Source organism: Pelodiscus sinensis, chromosome 19 (assembly GCF_052426305.1).
Source record: "Pelodiscus sinensis isolate ZL-2025 chromosome 19, ASM5242630v1, whole genome shotgun sequence".
In the NCBI taxonomy this organism is placed as follows: domain Eukaryota; kingdom Metazoa; phylum Chordata; order Testudines; family Trionychidae; genus Pelodiscus; species Pelodiscus sinensis.
Window position 1 is genome coordinate 5,125,532 of NC_143070.1, and position 24,788 is coordinate 5,150,319.

General features: G+C 54.9%; 1 protein-coding gene across 5 annotated transcripts in view; it reads left to right on the forward strand.

The window, feature by feature from the left end:
* The first annotated feature begins 5,285 nt into the window (after nucleotides 1–5,285).
* The window catches only part of MGAT1 (alpha-1,3-mannosyl-glycoprotein 2-beta-N-acetylglucosaminyltransferase), a 32,634-nt gene continuing 13,131 nt past the window's right edge, over nucleotides 5,286–24,788 (forward strand). For 2 of the 5 annotated variants that reach the window (XM_089770848.1, XM_075914060.2), the window contains exons 1-3: nucleotides 5,286–5,410; nucleotides 8,071–8,701; nucleotides 22,274–22,848. The gene's annotated coding sequence lies outside the window, so the exon portion shown is untranslated. Of the gene's footprint in view, nucleotides 5,411–8,070; nucleotides 8,702–20,834; nucleotides 21,584–22,273; nucleotides 22,849–24,788 lie in introns of those variants that run through there. The other 3 variants (XR_016347314.1, XM_075914061.2, XM_075914062.2) reach the window with 3 other exon arrangements.

The following is a 24,788-nucleotide window of genomic DNA, read 5'->3' on the forward strand; positions in this document are numbered from 1 at the left end:
AGCTTTCTTGAAAAGAAAAAGTTTCTAACCCCTTCTCCCTCTTTCCCCATCCCGTGGTTGGGTGCTGCAGCTGGAAAAGATGACCCCAGCATGACCAAAGATCTCTGAAAGCAGCAAGAAAATTAAAAAAAAATCCAAATGTATTATTTTAAGAAACCCCTCCTGTTCTTTTAAACCGATCTCCTGATGTTTAGTGCCTGACTCACTCTTTTGGGATGGCTCAGAGGGGGAGCCGTGTTAGTCATTCCTTTTAAAAACAACGGGTCCTGTGGTACCTTAGGGGGGATCTACACTGCACCGGCACTCGAAATAAGCTACGCAATTTGAGCTACGCAAATCATGGGTCTGATTTAGATCTTACTTTGAAATAGCTTATTTTGTCATTTGGCACTGTCCACACAGCACCAAATTTCAAAAGAACCTTCTATTGCAAAACGTCCCTTACTCCTCGTGGAATGAGGTTTACAGGGATGTCAGCTTAGCGAGCCTGAAATAACGGGCTTGCTATTAAGACGTGGGATAGTTATTTCGGGATACTCAGGTATCCTGAAATAGCATCGCAGTGTAAACGTTACCTTAGTGACTAACAAATATATATAGTATCATGAGCTTTTGTGGGTAAAATCCACCTCATCCAATGGGCTGGAGTGGAAAATAACAGAAACCAAGATATATATATATATAATAGCAAAGAAAACCCTGGCAATTGTAGGACCAGTGCTAATGAGGCTAATTAAATGGGCTGGGGGTGTGTGTGTCCCATTCTTAGATTTTGATGTAAAAATGCAGTTGTTAAAGGCAGAGGAGACTGGCTTTTTAATTCAACATCCAGCTAATGTCTTTTGTTCAAGCCCCGGATAACAGTGTCAAATTTGTAGATGAATACCAGTTGCGTACTCTCGGTAATTGGCGAGTGAAATTCCTTTGTAGAAGAATGGCTACTTGTAAATCCACGATTGAAAGACCAGGCAGGTAAAAATCTTCCCCTATAGGTTTACGTGTGTTACCATTTCTAATGTCTGATTTGTGTGCGTTGCTTGGGGGTGGCAAAATGGCACATTCCCAACCTAGAGAGGAAGGCACTCTGTCCCTTCCACTGCTCTTGTCTCTGCTTCTCTGAAGAGTTAGAAACTCCAGTTACTGGACCATGCATCATCCATTTGTCTGGGACTCAGCCCCGTGGTGCCTCTCCTGACATTGGGTCTGAACCTCTTTAGCTACAAGGCTGCTTGGAGGTTCATGGAAAGAAGTCTGTTGCTTTCGGCGGGCAGCAGATTGGCCCTCAAAGTGCATGTGATGATGGCTAAGGTTTTTGGGAAAGGGATGGATGATTTTGGATGCCAAGAATGAGACACCCCTTCTCCCCCGAAAGGCACTTGATTTTCAGCAGGCCAGTGGTTAGGGTTTCCTCCAAAAATGGAAGGTTTGAAAATTGCAAGCTGTGCGCCCCAAAATTACCAGATGGCCCTCAAAATCATGCATCTGTGGAGCCAGGCCAGGCAGGGAGCTGCCTTAGCAACCCCACGGCTCATCTGATCCCAGCGCCCAGCATTCCACCGCCCAGTGCTGGGTCTCCTTGTGGAAGGGGGATCAGGTGAGCTGTGGGGTTTCTAAGGCAGCTCCCACCAGATGCATGATTTTGAAAACCCCTGGGCTAGGTGGCCCCTGGAGGAATCCAGCCCGCGGACCGGCATGGTCTTGTGGGTTGTCTTTGCGTCGTGCTCCACCCCAGCATGCGTAATGCTCCCTGAGCCAGGATCCCTCTTGACACCCTTCGAGTCGCTTCTCCAGCTGGCACAGGAAAAAAATGAATGCTCGCGGCCCGGCCCCGCGGAAAACTCGTGGGTCAGGGTTGTGCACAGCAAGCGTCTTTAATAAGACCCCGAGTCCTCTGTGGACGCATCCCTCAGCGGCGAGCGGGAGCCGAGGTGCTAACAGCGCCCGGTGCGCTGCCTCCCGGCACCTAATGAAGAACCCGGGGGCGACGGCACCCCCCAGTTGGGTCCTGACTTGGGGAGTGGGCAGGGGTGTGGCACTAAGTGGCAGCGCCGTGGCTTCCTCTGTTGCAGGCAGGGATTGGGTCTCTCCGCATGGAGCTGATGTGGGGCCAATGGAGATGAAGCTGCGGAGAGCCGTGGGCTCAGTTGCTGTGGGCCGAGAGGAGAAGGAGGGAGGTGAGATGCATAGCCCAGAAATAACCCGTCGGGGCCGAAGTCCTGCCCTCTGCCCGACGGATCCTTGGTTCGTTATACCCACACCTCCCTGTCCAACTTCACTGGCTAGCTAGTCCTGCAACCCACCCTGGAGTGAAGAAAAGAACTCAGGAGTCCGTGGCGGGGGGGAGGGGGAAGGCTGAGCTCTAACTTCTAGGCATCGCTGCCGTGCACTAACGCCAGTGCCCTCAGCCCTGACTCACGCTGAGAACGGTCCCAGCTCGACTCGCCCCCATGGGAAGGAGCCTTCCCTGCTCCATGGGCCGTATGGCTCGGGCTGGGGCCACCACGCCAGCGATGGTGCTGAGGGACAGGAGAAGAGCCCTGGAGTGGGGCGGGGGGCAGGAGATGGGGTAGAGTGGGGGACCGTGGCTGTGCTAAGAGGCTGGGGTCACTCCACCCCAGATGACTCTCCCTCACCCTAGATGGGGAAAAAAACCAATTTGCTACGGAGGGATCCCTGGGGGCACCGCAAGCCTCACCAGCTGAGTCCCTGCCCCTTGGGGAGGCTTCAGTGAGTCCCAGCCTCTCCCCGCTTCCAACTCCGACATCCATAAGGGCCCTGACTGCTCTCTCTCCCCTCCCTCCCCCTGCCCACAACCCTATGCCATCAGGGACAGCTAGGGTGAACCGCACAAGAAAGAGCTTCCTGCATTCCCAGGGATGTGGGGCCGGCTTTCTCAGCGGTGCTGCAGAGCTGGGGCAGCCCAAAGTGGTACCGTTCTCCTGTGCCCGGACCCCGGGGCTGGGGTAGGTCGGGGAGCAGGCACTGGGGCTGGGGATCCTAGCTCCTTCCATCCACTGTGCCTCTATCCGGCACCCTGGTCTCTCTCTGCCACTCGCTGTTTTCTCGTCCCTCTTTCTTTCCCTCCGGGTCTTCCTGTCCATCTACCGCTCTCCCTCTCCATCCTGCGACCCATCCCTGGCCTCTTCGAGCCATCCCGTATTGCTCTTTATCCATCCATCTCTCTGCCTTGACAATTCGCTTCTCTCTCTCTTTCGTTCTCATCCATCCCCTCCTCTCTCCAGCCCTCCTTGCTCTGTCCACCTCCGGCATCCATCGGTCTGCCCACAATCTTTCTCCATCCCACCCCCTCTACCCATCTCTCTCCTCCCCATCCCTGAGATGTCTGATGTTCCTTCCCCGGTGGTCTCTGGCAGCGTTCCCCATAAGCTGGGCACTTGGGCGGCCCACTCCAGAGAGATTCCGCCCCGCTGATCGGCAGAGCGCCCACAGCTCGGTTTGTGTTCCTGCTTGGGGTGCACATTGGCACATGCCTCGGTGCACATAAAAACGTATTCTGCACATGGCTGGAAAAGATTAGAGGCAACGTCGGTCTCTGGGCATCTAGGAGATCCTGTCATCTGAGCCAGGCTCAGCATTACTCCCATCCCTACCAACGCAGCCTGCCTCCAGGTACTTCATTGGGTCCACGTTAAAAAAATTGAACACATATGAAAAGGACAAATGATTTGTCCTTTTCATATGTGTTCAATTTTTTTAAAATTGTATCCTTTGGTATTTATGGTTGTGACTATTTTCTTCCACTATTTGATCTGAGGAAGTGGGTCTGGCCCACGAAAGCTCATCATCTAATAAACCATCTTGTTAGTCTTTAAAGTGCTACATAGTCCTGTCTTTTGTTTCGAAATTATGTGTTATTTTGAAATTTGGTGCTGTGTAGATGTGCCAAAATTTCAAACTAGAATCGAATTAAGATATGCAATTTGCGTATCTTATTTCGAGTTGCGGATGCTGTGTAGACGCACCTTGAGGTGCTACAGAAGCACTCATTTTTTCACTGATATGACACACCACTTAAATGCACTCAATCTTAAACCTTAAGGCAAAGAAAAAAACCTGCCTTCTCTGATGTGCGATGTTTCTGAATTTGAAACAAAACTGGCCCTTTTTGCAGATCAGTTTCGTGAGAAAGACTTAACTCACTTTCCCATCCTCAACTTGCAAGTGACACAGCTGAGTGAATATGCATCTTTTTGGCCTGATTTTTTTACAGTGTACATCTCAGGGCTGAAAACCAAATTTTCTTCTCATTATCTAGATCCCTGAAGACGGTTCTTGAAGTTACTGAAAATCCATTTTCAGTTGAGGTAAAGGCACACTCACTTTCAGCAGTGAGCTTTGGTGTCGAGAGGGCCACATTTGAAGAAGAGGTGATAGAACGGCAAATCAATAGTATTCTAAAAGCTAGGTATAAAGAAGAAGGACACTGAAACATTTTGGATGACCTATGTATAGGAAGACACGTACCGGGCATTATTGAAATGTGCCAAAAAAGTGCTAACTTGCTTTGGGTCTACATATGTCTGTGAAAGTTCATTCTCCTTCATGGGAATCATCAAGTCAAAACTGAGCACCTCTCTTACTGACAGACAACGGTCACACAATAATTATTTAGCGAGTTCCCAGGGGCTGAGATTTTTAAAAATTAAAATTTCATAAATATTAAAGCACATAATCAACATCAGGAGTCAAAATATACAACTATAGAAATAGCCTCATGCTGAATTCAAATGCATTTTCAAGCAGCATTTTTCTTAGTTTCCCTATCTGAAAATTTTGATTTTTACAGCTGGGAATATTTGTGTGGGGCTGTGAGCCTATAGTGAAATTGATATTGATGCAAAGTCTTAAGAGGGATCGCCATATATATGCTAGCCTGTAAGGGTATGTCTACACTGCACCTGTGTGTTAAGCCCCCCCCGCCTCCCCACCCCCAAACCGGCCCGCGGGCCACAAACCCACGGCCCGCGGGCCGCATGTGGCCCGCGTGATGCCTCATCCGGTGGGCGGGCGGGATTAGTCCATTTAAGACTGTCCCCATTCCACCCGAATGGTTTGCTCCGCGGGGGAGCCGGGCGTCGAGCCCTGGGGAGGAGGGGGGAGGAGTTCCGAGTGTGGGCGTGGCTAGAATTCTCAACGGGCGGCGGCGGGAGGAGGAGGACCCCCCCTCCGCCCCGCCCTGGGGGCGTGGCGCGGGGAAGGTTCGAAAAGGGGGCGTGGCTCCCGGCCCTAAGGGGGGGAAGGGACACGCAAGGGGGCGTGGCCAGTGCCGGACGTGGGGAGCGACGCGGGGCGGGCTGAGCGGTTGCCATGGGTTCGCTTCCGGCGCTGGCAGGCGGAAGTGGCTGGAAAACCTGGGGGCTGATGCTGCTGTGGCTGAGGCGGCTTCTGGGTCAGTGGGGAAAGCGGGGGGAGGGGCAGGAGCCGCCTCGCGACCCCTCCCCCCCATATCTCCAGGCGGGGGGGGAGGGGGAAGGAGCTGCCCCCCCATATCTCCAGGCGGGGGGGGAGGGGGAAGGAGCTGCCCCCCCATATCTCCAGGCGGGGGGGGGAGGGGGAAGGAGCTGCCCCCCCATATCTCCAGGCGGGGGGAGGGGGAAGGAGCTGCCCCCCCATATCTCCAGGCGGGGGGGGAGGGGGAAGGAGCTGCCCCCCCATATCTCCAGGCGGGGGGGGGGGAAGGAGCTGCCCCCCCATATCTCCAGGCGGGGGGGGAGGGGGAAGGAGCTGCCCCCCCATATCTCCAGGCGGGGGGGAGAGGGAAGGAGCTGCCCCCCCATATCTCCAGGCGGGGGGGGAGGGGGAAGGAGCTGCCCCCCATATCTCCAGGCGGGGGGGAGAGGGAAGGAGCTGCCCCCCCATATCTCCAGGCGGGGGGGGAGGGGGAAGGAGCTGCCCCCCCATATCTCCAGGCGGGGGGGAGAGGGAAGGAGCTGCCCCCCCATATCTCCAGGCGGGGGGGAGGGGGAAGGAGCTGCCCCCCCATATCTCCAGGCCGGGGGGGGAGGGGGAAGGAGCTGCCCCCCCATATCTCCAGGCGGGGGGGGGAGGGGGAAGGAGCTGCCCCCCCATATCTCCAGGCGGGGGGGGGGGGGGAAGGGGGAAGGAGCTGCCCCCCATATCTCCAGGCGGGGGGGGAGGGGGAAGGAGCTGCCCCCCCATATCTCCAGGCGGGGGGGGAGGGGGAAGGAGCTGCCCCCCCATATCTCCAGGCGGGGGGGGAGGGGGAAGGAGCTGCCCCCCCATATCTCCAGGCGGGGGGGAGGGGGAAGGAGCTGCCCCCCCATATCTCCAGGCGGGGGGGGGAGGGGGGGAAGGAGCTGCCCCCCCATATCTCCAGGCGGGGGGGAGGGGGAAGGAGCTGCCCCCCCATATCTCCAGGCGGGGGGGAGGGGGAAGGAGCTGCCCCCCCATATCTCCAGGCGGGGGGGAGGGGGAAGGAGCTGCCCCCCCATCTCCAGGCGGGGGGGAGGGGGAAGGAGCTGCCCCCCCATATCTCCAGGCGGGGGGAGGGGGAAGGAGCTGCCCCCCCATATCTCCAGGCGGGGGGGAGGGGGAAGGAGCTGCCCCCCCATATCTCTAGGCGGGGGGGAGGGGGAAGGAGCTGCCCCCCATATCTCCAGGTGGGGAAGGAGCTGCCCCCCCATCTCCAGGCGGGGGGGAGGGGGAAGGAGCTGCCCCCCTTATCTCCAGGTGGGGAAGGAGCTGCCCCCCCATCTCCAGGCGGGGGGGAGGGGGAAGGAGCTGCCCCCCTTATCTCCAGGTGGGGAAGGAGCTGCCCCCCCATATCTCCAGGCGGGGGAGAGGGGGAAGGAGCTGCCCCCCCATATCTCCAGGCGGGGGGGAGAGGGAAGGAGCTGCCCCCCCATATCTCCAGGTGGGGGGAGGGGGAAGGAGCTGCCCCCCCATATCTCCAGGCGGGGGAGAGGGGGAAGGAGCTGCCCCCCCATATCTCCAGGCGGGGGGGAGAGGGAAGGAGCTGCCCCCCCATATCTCCAGGTGGGGGGAGGGGGAAGGAGCTGCCCCCCATATCTCCAGGCGGGAGGGGAGGGAGGGAAGGAGCTGCCCCCCTTATCTCCAGGTGGGGAAGGAGCTGCCCCCCCATCTCCAGGCGGGGGGGAGGGGGAAGGAGCTGCCCCCCTTATCTCCAGGTGGGGAAGGAGCTGCCCCCCCATATCTCCAGGTGGGGGGGGAGGGAGGGAAGGAGCTGCCCCCCTTATCTCCAGGTGGGGAAGGAGCTGCCCCCCCATCTCCAGGCGGGGGGGAGGGGGAAGGAGCTGCCCCCCTTATCTCCAGGTGGGGGGGGGGGAAGGAGCTGTCTCCCCTCACCTCCTAACAGGGAGGAGCTGCCCCCATTTCTGGGCAGAGGGCACAGAACTGGACAGGAGGATAGGAGCTGCGGAGGCGGGTGATCTGAGGAGACGCACAGGAGGGGAGATGTGCCTGTCCACACAGGCAGAGGGGGTGTGGCTGAACTGGGAAGCTCAAGGGTAAACAAATATCCTATCTTGCGGAGGATGGAGAGAGGTTTCCAAGGGGGGGCAATACGGGGATGCAGTTCCTCCCTCTTTCTCCTTCCCCTACCCTCGGGCTGGAGATTTGTAGTAGCATGTCCCATGGCATTGCTGGGGCTGTTGGGGTGAACATCCTGTTGGAACAAAGTGAGGGGAAAGATTCTGCAGGGTGGGCAGGGCAGAATGATGAGAAACTATTGGGTGAATGTACTAGCCGTGCCCACATGGAAATCCCTCTGAAGAGGAGGGGAAGGGTAGAGATATCATAGGAATGGGGAGGGGGACAGTGGGCAGAGGTGGTAAAGGAGGTTAAGTAGAGAAAGGCTACCATGGGCACAGTGTGTGTGGGTGGGGGAGGAAGTGAAGCTTGGGGAGCTATACCACAGGAGCATAGGTGGGGAGGCATTATAAGTTAGATATACCACAAGAGCGGAAACAGATATTCATAGGAGCAGAGCATCCTGTTGGCATTAATGCTCAAGGGACGGCGGGGAGGATGGAAGCTTCTGTCTAATACAATTGTGTGTCTGTTACACAGAGCCAAGGAAGGACTGAGAGGCAATGAGGATGGCACGCCATTCCCACCTCCCTGAGACGGGACTCGCCATCTGGGATCTGGCAGGACTCTAGGAGATGGGACGCCAGGGCTTTGGATTGTGCCCAAAACTGGCGATGCATCGCCTTGAGCCTGGGGAGTGAGAGCTCACCAGGAGACACGCGTGTGCCCGGATGCGCAGAGAGCAGCTGGACGGTAACGGCGATGGGGCAATGTGATCTGCAGCAGGGCTAATCAGGAGGGGTGAAAAACAGACTCTTGTGTACGTGACTGCTTTCTTCCCTGGAGACCTGAGGGGCTATAATGGCTTAATTCTTTTGGGAGACCCTTGAGGAAAGACGGAGAATTATTTCAAGACTGGGAGACACCAGTACAGAATTTGCCCCCCGCTTTCAGTGGGGGAAGCTTGGGGTGTGTCGATTAGCTTTGAACCAGGATAGGGGGAACTGCGTGGGCCATGCAAGAGATGGAGATACCCTTTCCTGCTGTCCTCCTGCATTGAGTCCTCGAGTGGGGCTCTGGAAGGGGGAGGGGGGACCCCAGAGACCCCCCTCCCCCAGGAGAGGACCAGAGGCCTGGTGTCCACCAGCAACTCGGAGCCGACACCAATCAGGTGAGACTTTATGTACAATGTGTCTTGTCAAAACTGAGAGAGAAGCTAAGCTTTCTTGCCATTCTTTCCATTGCTCTCTTGTTTCTGTTGGCTGCTGGAAGATGATTTCCCTCTGTCTTGCCTCCATCCTGCAGAGGAAATGGTGGAGGAAAGAGAATGCATTGATGGGCAAAGAACCCCTTTGGGCAGTTAATCGGTGGAACTCACTGATGTAAGATTTTGAAATTGTTCAGCATGAGGCCACTGGATTGGAAAACTAAAGGCCTGGGACTCTTCTATGAATACATATAGGCTACGTCTACACTGGCATGATTTTCCGAAAATGCTTTTAACGGAAACGTTTTCCGTTAAAAACATTTTCGGAAAAGCGCGTCTAGATTGGCAGGACACTTTTCTGGAAAAGCACTTTTTGCGGAAAAGAATCCATGGCCAATCTAGATACGCTTTTCCGCAAAAAAGCCCCGATCGCCATTTTCGCGATCGGGGCTTTTTTGCAGAAAACAGAACTATGCTGTCTACACTGGTCCTTTTGGGCAAAAGTCTTTCGGAAAAAGACTTTTGCCCGAACGGGAGCAGCATAGTTTTTCTGGAAAAGCACTGATGATTTTACATTAGATCGTCAGTGCTTTTGCGGAAATTCAAGTGGCCAGTGTAGACAGCTGGCAAGTTTTTCTGCAAAATCAGATGATTTTCCGGAAAAACTTGCCACTGTAGACACAGCCATAGTGTCTCTGGGCTACAGCCACAACAGTGATGGTGCTTGGGTTTGGGGTCTAACATCATTAATGGCTGGGGGTTACCAACAACTTCTTTCCTGCCATGAGATCACACTGGCGTGGGTGTTTCATATATGTGATGCCTTTGGAGCATCTAATGTTGGTTGGTTTGTGTCAATGAAACAGGTGCTTCTGTTTAGACATGCTTGCATTGAACTGATACGGAGTGGGGAGTTGGGATACTGGATTAGATAGCACGATAACACCTACCTCTTACCTAGCACTTTTCATCAGTAGGTCTCAAAATGCTTTACAAAGGAGGTCAGGATTATTATGCACATTTTGCTGATGGGGGAAACTGAGGCACAGAGCCTCCCCCAGCCCTGGTGGCCGCCTCCCCTGGTTACTCAGTTACCTGTTCACATCCCTACTTGGTACTCCACAGAGAATCTACCTACATGTTTTACACACAGGCCTCTGCAGGTCAGCTGAGAGTGATTTTCAGTGTGACTGGTGCCGTAGAAGGGAAAAGCCCAATATCCAATTCCGTGCCCTGTCTGAGCCAGCCAGGGCCCCTGACCTGGGGCGTTAATGGAACCAACTCTTCCTAGTGAAGAAAGGCCCCTTATCCCATTCCCCAAACCTCCTCTACCTCAGGTTGGATCGGAATCAGTGCCCCCTGTAATAAGAAAAGCTGAACTGTACTAGGATATAAAGGGGTAACTGGTGGATATAAAGGGGTAACTGGTGGATATAAAGGGGTAGCTGGCATGCTTATTGGAGTAACCAGCAGCAGCCGGCTAACTGGTTAAACATACTGTTTAATTGATTAACGGGATTTTACATCCCTAACCTGCATGAGAGAAACAGGTGAGATTATAACTGTTATTGGACCAGCTTCTGCTGGGGAGAATAACCACTGCAGTTGTCTTAGCAATTGTCCTCAGTAGACCCCAGTGTTTTACTAAGGAGCGTCATTAATCCCTATTTTACGATTGGGGAAATTGAGGCACAGAGCAGGGAAGTGGCTCGCCCAGAGTCAGGAGGCCGCATTTCCCATTCCCTGAGCCTGCCAAACCTCCCTGACCTAGGGTCGGCTTGGAACTAGGAATGGAATAGACCCCCCTCGCTCCGTGACAGGACTGGATTGAATTTGATCCCATGGGAGCCTTTGTGAGGAGTGGGTGCTTGTGGGGTTCCCGAGATCTGGTACCAGTCCCGCTTACAAACATCCTTTTGGTGTTCTGACCATTAGCAGGCAGGCCCAGGTTTGATAGGCGATTCCAGCTGTTAGGACACTGCGCTAGAGACACATTCCTATCTCTTCCCAGTACCAGTTCTGGACTGCAAACTGAAACCCAACCCATCTTCCCCGAGAGAGCGACAGCGCTTTTCTGTACAGTGCTAATGAGCTATTGTGTTTGCTCACAGGCTCAGCTCTGCCTGGTGCTCGGTCTCTGCCCCTCATCTCCCCTCTCCTTTGTACTGGCGCCAACGTTTGCCAAGGTTAGGTGCTCAGAAGTTGGATAGGAACGGTGGCCTTAACATGGTGTGTTTTGAGGCGGGGAACCTATTTTCAGTTACGTCAGCACGTTTCTTCAGCGGTGACGCTGTTGCTCATGTCGGTGTCCCCAGCACGCTCGCAAGGAGTGCAGCAGACAGACATCCACAAGCCTGCATCTAAATAGCTCAGATCCAAGAATGATAGCTAACCCTGCAAATAATTACCCAGGTTCCAGCCTGGCTTGTACAGCGCTGCCTCCCAGCTCTGGTCCCCGAGCTAGCTATAGTAAAGCAGGTGCAGACATGTCTTTCTGGGCTGCAATCGCCCAGATTGCGAAGTGGCTGTAACGAGGCAGCTAGTAAAGGTGTCTTACGAAAGAGGTGGACAGCTCAGAACACAGAATGCAGACAACATAAAGATAGCCTGCAGCAGAAAAACAAGTTGGAAGAATTTCATTTTAAAGACAGGCCATTTGGAAGTCAGATGGTTTCTTTGTGTCTCCATAAAAATCCAATCTCCCCATGGATTCAGTTCCACTTGCCGTATTTTTTTGTTCTGTATTCATATGGCCTCTAGCATGAAGGATCCATGCTTGGAGCTCCTAGGGACTAGCGTAATAGAAATTACTACTACACTTGAACCTCCTTAATCCGGGTGTCTGTGAACACTAATGGTTCGGACTCTTATATAACCCTCCCAGACTCCACATCCTCACCCCCAGCGTGCTCCTGCCCTTCCAACTCTGTATCCCCATCCCCACTAACAGTTTAAATACAGTGGATTCAGGATCTGTCTTATGGCCAGTGTTTCCTGTAAGGTGAACATTTGGGTGGCCATCTAGGGGGGATTCAGGTGCCACCCAGCTGAAGAGCAGAGTGCCCACAGCCGGCACAATGTGTTCCTACTGGTGGTGCACATATGCACATGCCTTGGTGCACACAACAAAATTTATTCTCCACATGAATGGGAAAAATAGAGGGAACATTGCTTATGGTGTGTTGTATATGTACAGTTCTCTACTATGGTTTGTACATATAAAAGCTTTAGAAATAGACTGTGTTTACCTTTCATTATGGTGAACACCCATGGTCTGGCATAGCCTGTTTCGCAAGGTTGCCAGATTCAAGAGGTTCATTCACGTGCTGTGGTGAGATGTTAAACAGCTATCATGCCACCCCCTAGAAGTGGCTGCATTTCAGCACTGGGTGAAATGTTTTCTGTATCAGTCCAAGTACTGTGGGTTCATTCACCGCTCAGCCCAGGGCATCCTTTAAGATGATGGGCCTTCTATAAAAGCAAGCAGTGGTCCCCAACCTTTTGGGGCTGCTAGGCGCCCGGGGGCGGGGGGTGGGGGGTGGGGGTGGTGTCGCCCATATGCCTGGGGCTGGCATTACGCATGTGTTGCGTGCCCGGGGCAGGGGCCACTCATGTGCTGCGCGCCTGGGGCCAGCACTGCGCATGTACCACGCGCCGGAGGCAGGGTTGGCTCAGATCATTCGGCAGGTGCCATGGCGCCCACGGGCACCGCATTGGGGACCACTGAAGTAAGGTTTCTTTCTCTTGTGGTATTGCCTGGAGGGCACAGGGTTTTGCACATATACAGAGCATGAGACAGTTCCCCAAGCACTCAAGAGGGCCATTGGAGAAACTGAGGCGTGGCGAGAGGCAGTGCCTTGCCCACGCTAGGCAAATCAGTGTCGGAACTGAGAATTGAGCCCAGATGTCTTGTGCCCTGTTAACTCCAGCGCTTTTACAATGTTTGGTCTAACGGCCATCCCCGGGCTGGAATGTTTCTTGTCGTCCCTAGCCACTTTGGCAGCTTGATGCTAAACACACTTAGCGTATCCGACCACAGCAAGGACAATTAGCTTAAATTATTATCTCGAAAGGCTTGAGCGAGTTAATGTGTCTCCATCTGTTATTTAAGAGGGAGCCGCTCTCAGACCAGGCTGGATAATGAGTGGAGCCAGTGAGATGGGGAGAGATACCGGGAGGCTGCCAGATGATAGGAACAGCAGAGGAGACCCTGTAGCTAGAATGGGGTGACCCTGGGAAAGGGCAGGGAGGAGACGGATGCTAGCGGAGGGGAGTAAAGAGCCTAGATCTCCCTCCTGCCACTGCTGTTCTAGCCCCGGCTCCCCTCAGTCCTGATTCTCAGCCTCTTCCCTTGCTAGTCCAGCACTGGGCTCCCCTCTCCAAACCTGCAAATCCAGGGTGGTACCATACTCTGGGGACGAATCTGAATTGGATCTTGTCAAGAGGAGAAGCCAGAGCAGGGCTTTGTGTGACGGCTGCAATACCTGCTTCTATGCACAGTTCTAGCACAAACTGGGGATGTAAAAGCCTCTTGAATTGGTTAACCGGTTAAACATTATGGTGAACCGGTTCACTGATTTGGAGGGGGGCACGAGTGTGGAGCTGCTTCTGCCCCACTGAGCTGGAGTGGCCCACCCCACCGCAGACAGGGGCTCCTCCAGCTGGGCTCTGTCTGCGGCGGGCTTGGGCCTGCTGCAGGGAGAGGCTGCTCCAGCACGCCCGGGCCGGCTGCAGATAGAAGCTGCTCCAGATGCTAGATTCTCTGAAGCCCACTGCGAACGGAGGCTGCTCCGGATGACCAGACCACCCCCTGTCCATGGGTGCCCCCCCCGCAGGGGAGGAGCAACCCCCTACCTGTGGCTGATGGGGACTTGCTACAACCCCTGCCAGTTAACTTTCCACAACCCTAGTGAAAATTTGGGTTTGGAGTTAGAGGGGCCTAGGATGGCCTTGGATCAGCACTGAAAGGACTGGCAGAGCTTGGGGGGCAGTCAAAGGAGGGGCTAGCACAGGGCTACTTGACACAAGGCCCATGGGCCGCATGCGGCCTGCGGCTTGTTTGTTTGTGGTGCAGTTTGGGTTTACGCAGGGCTCAACATGTAGTCCACAGGTGGGAGCCAAAACAAAAAAGTGGTCAATATAATTAGCTTCTGTGGCTATGTGTTTTAGTAGCTACATTCCTGGACTGTCCTTGCTCATTAAAAATGCCGTCATGGGGTGGAAATGGGGTAACTATTGCATGTTATTAATATCCGCAGAACTGACTTAAATGGGGCCTGCACGTTGTATAGTCCTGCCTTAATCTTTGTAGTCATGCCCCTCAGTGTGAAAGAAGCTATTTGCATAGATTTGCATATAGATTTGCATGTCTATGCAACCACACTTAAGTTGCGGCCCCCGGCATGTGCTGGGAGTATCATTGTGGCCCCCGGGGCTTCCAAAGTTGAGTAGCAGGAAGTGGCAGCGAAGGACTGAGGGATATCGGCAGAGCAGTGTGGAAGCAGCCTGCTGTTTTCCTGGCTGTGGCTAGTGCCTCACTTCTCCCTTCCTTACACTCTCTATGCCAGTAGTGGGCAACCATGCGGCCCTTTGGGGTTCTAGGTGCCCTCTTGTTTACCATTGCCAGATGCTGCTGGGTTTCGTCAGCATAGGTTTTTCTCCCTACCGCTATTGCTAAATTGACACCCCCGTAAAGCCAGGGCACGTGCAGTGAGGTGCGGGACCCTGACTGGGAAAGCCAGGCGCTCCCTCTGTACCCAGTCAAAGCGCTTCTCCGCTTCAGGCAGACACACGCCACACATTCTAGGCGCACAAGCGCAGGGAGCAAAACTCCCCTATCCTGAGAGACCGTCTTGGTTATGACGCTCTTGCGGCCGGCTGAGATGGAGGGGGGGCTACTCGTGCGGCCCACTCAGGGCTGGCCTTACCGTGAGGCGAACGGAGGTGGCCAATACTTAATATTTTTGAACAAGGCATTTTAAGTTGTTAGCTCTCCTCTATTGGGGCAGGTAACGGAGCAGGACCATGAGAGGAATCGAACAGGAAGAAGGCAGAATTGAGATCTTGCAAAGTTTTGGCCCAAGCAAGGGGGCATCATTTGAGCTCCCCGCCTCAGGTGCCAAAATGTTGTGGGCTGGCCTTGGGCCACTCACTGCTCTATGGGCTTGTTCCTGGTCCACTCAGTCTCGCTCCCCTATCCCTTGAGGGCCAGGCTGATTTGGGGAAGGATCCCCACTCCTCAGCACTCTCTGCGAGGGAAGACTGCTCTAGATCTAGGGCTGTAAATGTGGGTCAGAACAGTGTTTCTCAATCAGGGGTACGAGTACCCTTAGGGGTACTTGACGTAGCCCCCGGACTTCTCTCAATACAACTGAAACTTGGAGAAAACTGAATTTTTGGGTGACGTTTTCCAGCGCTTTATTATTTTTTGTACTTTTTACACCCAAAAATGTCATCGCCCGCCTGGCTACGATGAAGTTGTTGAAACAAATGTGTTACAGCATTTTTTCTACTGTTGTGTATCTGAAAACTGTAGGTACTGGGGGTACTTAAAAAAAATTGTAAAGGGGGATACTTTATATAAAAAAAAAAGGTTGAGACACTGGGTTAGAACACTTAAGCAGTTAAATGGTTTTAAATGGTATCATTTAACGGGTTAACCTTTAACCGAGGTTGCTCCGTGGGCTAGTGCAGGGTGGCTGGGGTTGAAGTCCCCTTGTGCTGTGAGTCTTCTGTGGCTGAGGACGTGCTGGCCGGCTGGCAGGGACCAAGAACCAGCTGGCTTGCCACAGCCAGGACTGGCTTCCTGCCAACCGTCCGTGGCTGGGGCTGCCGTGGCCCCGCGTAGCTGGCTGCCCACTGGGATTTGGGCAGTGGCTGGTTAACCAGTTAACCTTTTACATCCCTACCTTGATCCGTCTCCAGGGTGACTGGGGAAATCTCTTTAGGCAAAAGGCTGGCAATTGGTCACTGCAGAATACAAGACATTCTTAGCCCCCCAGACCAGTGACGGCGCTGCTCTATCTTGGGCTGCATTTCAGGGGTGGCATCCAAGGGGAGAGACGCTGATGGGTTAGAGCAGTGGGGACTGGGGGTCAGAACTCCTGGGTTCTGCCCCCAGCTCTAGGAGGGGTGGGGTCCAGTGCAGTGTTCCCTGCCAGTTGTGCGCTTGTGCAGTTGCTCGGGAGAGATTCAGAAGCTGCCCAGCTGATGAGCAGCGCACCCACAGCTAGGTTTTGCGGTTCTATTGGGGGTGCATATTCACACATGCCTTGGTGCACATGGAAAAATTATTCCGCACATGGATGGTAAAGATGAGAGGGAACATTGGTCTAGCAGTTAGCATGAGGGAGTCAGGGTTTAGAGCTAAAACTTGTGTGTGTTCCTAACCCTCCCAATGTCCCTATGTGACCGTAGCCAAGTCACTGAAGCTCCGTGCCTCAGTTTCCCCCTCCATATAATGCATGGTGGTGAAATGTGCCTGCCTTAATAGAGAGCTTTGAGATCAAGAGATGAAAAGCGTGATGGGTGCTTATTATGCCGGCTTGATCTGTCTTCTCTCACAGGCCTATCAGCCGCCTTTCCCTGTTGCCTGAGAAAGCTGAGGGCAAACTCGCCTACGTGTTCTTTTGTCTGTGACTGATTAGTGGCTTTTGTATGCATGCCTGTGGCTGATCCTTGGTTTGCAGCCCTGGCACAGGCCGGCAGCCGGTTATCTTGGTGTGATCTGCTGGCTGCTCGTCTTGTGTGTGTGGATCTTCTTATGAGCCCCCTTGGCTGCTGGTATAACCAGGTAATCTGGTTCTCTGTCCTCTGAGCACATCACGCCCAATGGGCTGCAGCACTGTATGGGAGTGGACTAGATTTTCCCAGCATCCACCTGGACACAATTCCTTGCCAAACCCGGGCGTGTGCCCGTAATATGGTCTTCTGTGACTCGGTCACAAGGGTGCGTGTGGAGGGATTCCAGCCCCTCCCACTCCCAACCTCTTGGGATCCGCTTTTGCGGCTGCCTGGGTCAGCGACTCCCGGCAGGTGGGATACCTTGCCGCCCCGTTGTCCTGGACGGGCAGTGTGTCCCCTGCACAGACGGCACTTGGTGATCAGGTGCCCTTGGGGAGAAATGTCTCCCCCTGGATTGCATGGGCCTAGGCGAGTCTTGCCCCAGGTGTAGATGAGGAGATAGGCCGTTTTCCCCTGACTGCCTCGCCCTGTTTCATTTGCGATGGACTCCCTGTCTGCGCTGAATTAGATCGAAACCCACCAATGCCCTTTGCATCGCATGGGCCGGCTGGGAGTGACTTCACCTCTGAGCCATGGCTAGATTGAAACCAGCAATGCCCTAGGGCAAGGGTGCGGAACCTAAGGCCCCGGGGGCCAGGTGAGGCCCCCAGCTCGCCTGGATCTGGCCTCCCGAGGCTCAGGGCTTCCCACCTCCCAGCATTGGGGAGCCCACACTGGTGCTCCAGCCCCTCTCGCCCCCCCCCACCCTCCTGCTGGGCTGGAGCACACAGATCGACTCGCCTGGGCCCCCCCTAGGCTTTGGTGTGCGAGGAGAACATGGGGAGGGTCTTTCTGCTTCTCAGTCAGGGGCCACGTCCGTGAGGGTTTGGCTTTTCTTTTCTGCTTCTCCCGGGTATACGGCCCCTCACTGATTTTTCTGTGGGTCAGCGGCCCCTAACCCTAAAAAGATTCCCCGCCCTTGCCCTAGGAGGAGGACCTGTTGGCAGGAGGCTTGCAGGGTGTCTGCCTTGGAGGTGTCTTCTGGGGGAGGGGGCCTAGATGACATTCCCCATCTCCACTGAGCCAGCCAGTCCTGTCTCCTGCCTCGCCTTGGAGCTGTGGCCAAGCTGACTCCTCACAAAGGAGTTCCAGTTCTCTCCCCTCAGAGCCACCCAGTTCCCCACCCTGGGACTGTGTCCCCTAGTGGAGAAGGGTCCCAGACCCTATGACCATTCCCCCTGGCACCAAATCAGCATCCCCTAGAGTATGGGTTCCCAAACCGAGGGGCGTGTCCCCCTGGGGGATGCATGAAAAAATTCGGGGGGGGGGGCGGAAAGCGAGGTGACCCAGCCCCTTCCTCTTCCCCCCCCCCCCCCCCCAATCACCCGCAAGTTTTGTTGATATTCTTGTTTTTCAGCCCTGGTCAGTCCCTGTTGCGGGGCGTGGGGAAGGAGTGAGGGTTTCTCAAAAATCAAAAAGAGGGTGTGCTGCCGAAAAGTTTGGGAACCCCTGCAATAGAGAGAAAAGGCCCTGAATCCCATCCCTGCCCCCTTAAGCCAACCCTGGGGCCAGATTGGAGCTAGTACTTGTGTTCCCTGTAAGCTGGGTGCTTGGGCGGCCACCCAGGAGAGCTTTAAATGCCACCCAGCTGATCAGTAGAACAGCCAAAGCCGGCAGTGTGGGTTTCTAGTGGTGGTGCACGTCAGCACCTGCCTCAGCACACAAAACAAAATTTATTCTGCTCATGGGTGGGAAAAAATGAGAGAGGACATTGGCCGTGGACCTCCGCCACAGTGCCCTGTCTCCCGTTCCCTGTGCTAGCCAATCCCTGTGTTTCTTCCCCTTCTCTCTGTAGCGAGCGGCTCTGTTTTGCAATAAGTGGGTCTGATCGGGGCCATGTGAGCGTAAGGGAGAGCAGAGGCTGTGAGGAGTACAAGGCTGGGGTGCGGTGACCTGCCAACCGTCCTGTGCGGCCCTTTGGTCTGTCACACTCAGCCACTGGGCTGTGGGTCCCGGAGGGAGCCTGCGCCAGCTGTTGAAGCTCCCCCTTCACTGGGACAGGCTGGGCTGGGCCACTCCTGCAGTGCTTGGTGATCTGTGTTTTCAAGTGTCACAGCCCCCTCTGTGAGTAGCTGACGGGGGTTTATTCAGTGAGGAAACTGAGGCACCAGTCTGGGAAGGGCCTCTCCCAGAATTCCAATGGATGAGTGGCAGAGCCACCAATAGAGGCTGCTCTCACCACTAGACCCAACTCCCTTTCCAGGACTGGAACTAGAACCCAGGAGTTCTGATTCCACCCGTAACCCACCAGACCCCACTGGGACTAGAACCCAGGAGTCCTGACCAACGTGCCCTTTAATCGTTTTCATGTGTGTGTGGAATAATGTCCTGTGCCTTGAGGCACATGTGGAGGTGCACCACCAGCAGAAACAAGTCGAGTGTGAGCGCTCTGCTCATCAGCTGGATGACGCTCGCTCCTGAGCTGCCGCCCAAGTGTGACTCCTAGTTCTACCCTTCTCCAGCCACTAGTCCCTGCTTCCAAACCACGGGGTTTACCCAGAGGTCCTTGCCTCCTGCTCTGACCACTGGACTCCCCTCTCGGAGCTGGCAGCAGAACCCTGGGGTGTTAATCCTCTAAACAGGGGGGTTGTGGTGGTGCCGGGGGGGATCAGCACAGATTAATTGGGCTGAATGAGTTGCTAAATTATTGTGGGAGCTGTGGGAGAGATGCAGTAGCAAGTGGCCTTGGTTTTCCCACTTAGTGACCTGACCCCACCCGCTCTGCGCTGTGAATGTTGTTGCTGGCCCTGGCGGTATCTTTCCCTTCCCGGCCTGAACCTCGCCTCCCCCGTTGGTTGCTGACCCGCTGTGCTGGCTGGCTTCCTGTTTGTGTCCTGTGCACCACCCGCGGCTCCCCCCTTCACCCGAAAGCCCTCCCATCCTCCACTGCTCTGCGACCAGCCGGCTGGTTCCCGTTAGAGGGCAAGCTGCGGAGGAGAGCCCAGGACAGACTGTTCCTCTGTGTGTGTGTGTTCCTCGTCTCGGTGTGTTTGTGTCTGGCTCTGATCTACCTTTGAAAGCCAGCTGGAGGTGCAGCTGGCCAGGCCCTGAGCTTTCCCTGCCAAAGATGGTATAAGCCACGTGCTTTCCCACCATCTCACCTGAGCCCCCTCGCTGCACTCCACTGAGGGTGGTGCTGCCCAAAAGGAGAGGGGTGCTCCCTACAGACACACCCCGCCCCCCACTCATGCCTAGAGTCCCTGTTTCCCTGGCGATCTCCCCTGAAGGCAGACCTGGCCTGATCCTGTTGGCTTGAAATCTCAGTTCTGAGGTGGCACCAACTGTTGGCCTGTTAACAGCCGGGGTAGATGCGTCTCCCGTTGCCGACAGGGAGCACGCACGTGGGTGTGATCAAGAAGGGTGCTGATGCGGGTCTCCCCCCCACCTTTGTGACTGTAACCGTTTCCCCGCTGTGCTGTGATGGGGAGTGGGGCGGGCTGAATCAGTCTTGGCCTGGGAAAGCCCCCGGGTTGTGGTCACAGCTAGGGATACACTTAAAAAAACCAGCGAATAGTCCTGCAGCACCTTAAAGACGAACAAGAAAATGTTGGCAAATGGAAATTCATGATACCATTGACGTTTTCTTGTTAGCCTCTAAGGTGCTGCGGGACCGTTTGTCGTTAAGTTTTTTCTGTTACCGACTAACAGGGCCACCCCTCTGAGACAGCTAGGGATGTTAGAGATCGTGTAAGTGACTAGTCATGTAATGGCATGAAATCTTTGTGGTGACATGACTATTCGATAGTCCCCGGGAGTGGGGCTGGCAGCCAGTGTGCTCCCCAGGAAGCCCTCTGCCCCTCGGGGCTGCTGCCTCTGTATGAGGCAGTCCACAAAGGGAGCCAGTTTAAAAACCGGCGAGGAGTCCTGTGGCACCTTCTAGACTAACTGAAGTGTAGGAGCAGAAGCTTTCGTGGGCAAAGACCCACTTCGTCAGATGCACTTCAGTTAGTCTATAAGGTGCCACAGGACTCCTCGCCGCGTTTGCAGATTCAGACTAACACAGCTTACCCCGCTGAGTTTAAAAACCAGCTCCCCTTGCGGACCGGCTGCCTGCTGCGCCACATTGCTGCCTCTGATACAGAGGCAGCAGGGTGGGGAGGGGGCGGGGAATGCGTACAGTCAGCTACACGATACGATCCCTGGTCACAGCCCATATGATTGCTGAGATGCCTGGCTGGTGGCCAAACACCACTGTAATTCCCCCAGATTCCTGCTGGGCCTCGGGAGGGGAACACGGAGCACGGCCTGAATTCCTGGCTGCTTTCAAAGGCCATTGGAAGGCAGGGGGTGATATTATATTTCATTTCTTGTGCAGCCCGTCTCCTGAGCAACCCTTCACCCTCCAAGCTGGGGCTGGTTCTCCCACGACGGGAAAGGTCGCCTTCTCCAACCCCCGTTGGCCCAGTCCTGGATCAAAGCTGGTGCCCCTTAGAGGAAAACATAAGAACGGCCGTACTGGGTCAGACCAAAGATCCATCTAGCCCAGTATCCTGTCGGCCGACAGTGGCCAATACAGATGCCCCAGAGGGAGTGAATAGAACAGGGAATCCTCAAGTGATCCCCCTCCTGTCATCGATTTCCAGCCTTTGACAACACAACAGATTAACATCACCTGATCCCTCTCCTTTCATCCATTTCCAGAGAAACAGAGGCTGGGGACAACATTCCTACCCATCCTGGCTAATAGCCATTGATGAACCTAACCTCCATGAATCTAACTGGCTCTTTTTTGAACCCTGTTAAAGCCCTAGTCTTCACCACATCCTTCAGCAAGGAGTTCCACAGGTTGACTCTGCACTGCATGAAGAAAAACTTCCTTTTGTTTGTTTGAAACCTGCTGCCTATTCATTTCACCTGGTGACCCCTAGTTCTTATATTTACCCTAAGTAAATCACTTTTCCTTATTCATTTTTTCCACCCCACTCATGATTTTACAGACCTCTGTCCTATCCCCTCTTAGTTTCCTCTTTTCTAAGCTGCGATGTCCAAGTCTTTTTAATCTCTCTTGATACAGGACCCGTTCCAAATTCCTAATCAATTTTGTTGCCCTTTGCTGAACTTTTTCCAATGTCAATATATCCTTGGCATTGGAAAAGACCCTGTTTCTCCCTTGCCCCCCAAGCTGGGGTCCAATGTGATCTGCTGTCCTGGCAGCAAAAGGCCCAGGGTTCCTCCTGGCCTGCCCCTGCATCTGTTTCCAAGAGCAGCGGCTCCCAAAAGAACCGTTAATGGTTAACTCTCCTCTCTAGGCAAACGTGGCATTAGAGATTAGCTGGGAGAGGCTGTCTGGTGCCCCTGCTAATCAGCTCCAGGAAAGGCCGGTTCCCAAAGCTTCCCCGGCAAAGTTTGGTCCTCGGGCTTGTGACCCTCTCTCCAGTGACTTGCCCCGTGAGGCTGCGGGGCCAGATTCTGCTTTGTCACACCGCTGTGGGAAGGCAGAGTGCCCCTTCTGCTGTCAAGTCAGGCTGGGGGAAGTGAGAGCAGGAGCCTGTCTTGACTGCACAGCCGGCAGTGGGGCCGTGATTTACCCCACGCCAGTGGAAGTCAGGATCCAGCCCCTTCACCTCTCTTCCTGTCCCCTCTCCGCACACCCCCTGTCAGCCGTTGTTTCTCCTGCTCCTGTCCCCCGAGATCTGGGTGTGCGAGGGTTAAACTCTCCCTCCCTTTCAGACTTGGGGGGCGGGGGCTAACGTCCTGATAGAGCGGGCCGCCCCATAGCAACCTCTGACCCTGCCTTCCTTCCTCCTCTCCTAGCATGCATGGGAGGGCCACGTTTCCTGGTCGGGCTGCGGGGAGCGAAACCGGCAGAGCCAGCAAGGGAGCTGTGCCGAAAGCGCTGTGCTTAAAACTTCATCAGGACGCGGCTGCCCGGGCTTCGGATGTTGCTGTCCCTTCGCTGCCCAGCTCTGTCCCGAGCTCTGTGGCTTCTGCCCCCTGCTCCCTCCCCTACCTCACCCCTGCGACTGGAAATCAAACACAGAGAGAGCCAGAGCCGTAAGTGATTAGAGAGGAGAGTGCATCATGCTGGACTTGGGTCGCTTGCCTTGTTGAGCTGCGACTGGCCCAGAGAGGGGTGAGAGGTGGCGGCTGGCTAGGAAGAGGACAGAGCCAAACTCCAAACGCGTGCACAGCCAGAAGAGAGGCTGTCTCCTGCGCCGAAGTTGGGAAGCTAAGTTTAACGTTCAGCCGAGGCGAGAGGGTGCGTGTGAAATCAACACATCTGGGACGCAGAAACCCGCCTGCCGGAGAGACGAGGAGGAGGGGGAAGTGTGAGGAAGCAAAACCCCCACCCGACACTTTATGGTGATGGCAAAATAACGGAAACTCCGGTAGGAGGGGGAGTTTTTCTGGCTAAAAGTTCTGTCCTTTCCAGGAGAGGGGAACAAAGAAAGTTTGGAGAGGGGGCTCTAAAGCGCTCGTGACCTTGAGCTCTGACGTATAATGTGAGACTGCTTCTGTGCGATTGTGATCCTGTCTCGGGTGTGCTACTTAGGAGCTGTATTTCAATTACCTGAGGTTAGCGATGTTAGATATCGGTTAAGTGAAGAGTCGAGTAACCTCATGACATGTTATCGGTTAGTCGGCTAGTCTATCGGCCCCGGTTATCTGGCTGCCTCTCACCCTGCGCTGCTGCTTCTGAGAAAGAGGCAGCAGCGCGGGGTGGCAGCAGCCCCTATCTGGGGGCTGGGGCTGGGGGTCTGAGATCCTGGACCTGGCACATGCCAGAACTGAGCCAGGCTGCTGGCCAGCCTGCTAAAAAATGTACTAGCAGGGAGAGATGGAGAAGGAAATGCATGCACGTAGATTAATGCTATAGACTGCTTTTGCTTATCGGTTTCTCGACTGCACTATTCCATCCCTATCTGAGATCAGGGCCCCCATCATGCCAGGTGCTGCGCAGACACACAGCGTGAGACACAGTCCCTGCCCTAGGAGGTTTCCAGTCTAAATAGACCAGCCAAAGGGTGGGGTACAGAATTATTACATCTCCAATATACTTGCCAAGAAGGAGGAATATTTTGCGTGTTCGTCCCCCCCGCCCCAATCCCTTGGCTGCTGTTTCCTTTCCATCCCAGGAGGGGTTGATGGTGTAAGGAAAATCTGGAAAGCAGCCTAGCCAGGCTGTGAAAAGCAGCTTGTCTGGAGAGGCCCCCGGTGACAATCTGGTGGCCAGATGAGTTTGCGTTGCGCCGTGGCAGGGCGCAACGCTGTTCAGACCGCAGTGCTGGCTCTGCCTGGTTCGGTTTGATGCCCTCAGGGTGGTTGTGCTGAGTCCCACGGCTGCGGGATGGCTCCGTCTGGCCCGGCCCGGGTTACCTTCTGGGTTCGTTGCTGCTGTGGGGCATGCGGCTGCTTCGCAGTGAGCGGCTGAGGAAGCTAACGCAAGAGGGTGTCAAGCCCTTGGTGAAATTTACACTGTGCAGGAAGTCGGATGAGCTGATCCAAATGGACCTTATTGACCAAAGAGGGCGAGGGGTTCTCATTAGGGACGTAAAGGGCAAATGACACTTACTAGTAATCAGTTGACCGGCAGCCCGGCCACGACCACCCGTAGGATCCCCGTTAAGCAATGAAATATAACAGTTGTTAAACAGGAATGTACGGCCCTCGTTCTTATCAGGGTTCGATTCTGGGTGGGGAGCAGCCCCAGTGGCAATGAAGTCCTCACAGGCCGGAGTCTCTGCAGTTCCTCTGGCTAACCCCAACCCGGCCTAGCTCAGCAGATTTCTGACTGAGCAGGGGAGGGTGGTTTCCGATCTAGCTGAAGGTGCTGACTGGCTGCTTAAGACTCAGTTACAGGCAGAAACTCTGTTCTCACCCCCAGCACGGATGTGGGGGGCTGCCCTGTCTGGGGGGAGAATTCTCTTACTGGTAGCCTGGCCTAGTGTGAGGGGGGAGAAGTTTATCTTTGTAGAGACCTGGAGGATTTGAGGCTGGGGAAGAGATGGGCACTTGCAAGATCTGCCCAGGAATTGTGAAGAAACTGGCTTAGGAGATCTGGGTGCCATCCCCAACTCGGTCACATGCTCCCTGTGTGGAGAAGCCCCCCCTTGCCTCAGTTTCCCCCTTTGTAAACCGAGGCGAGAATCCTTCCGTGGGGCAGGGACCGTCTTGCTCAGTATGCACAGCTCCTAGCACAGATGAGCCTCCCCTCTGTTGATGCCTCCCTGCCCTGCCACCAAAAGTCAGTTCTGTGTTGTCCCATGTAAGAGCCCGGGGCATGCCCCTGGCCTCTGTTGTGCTAGGCCCGGTACAGAACAGAAGCCCC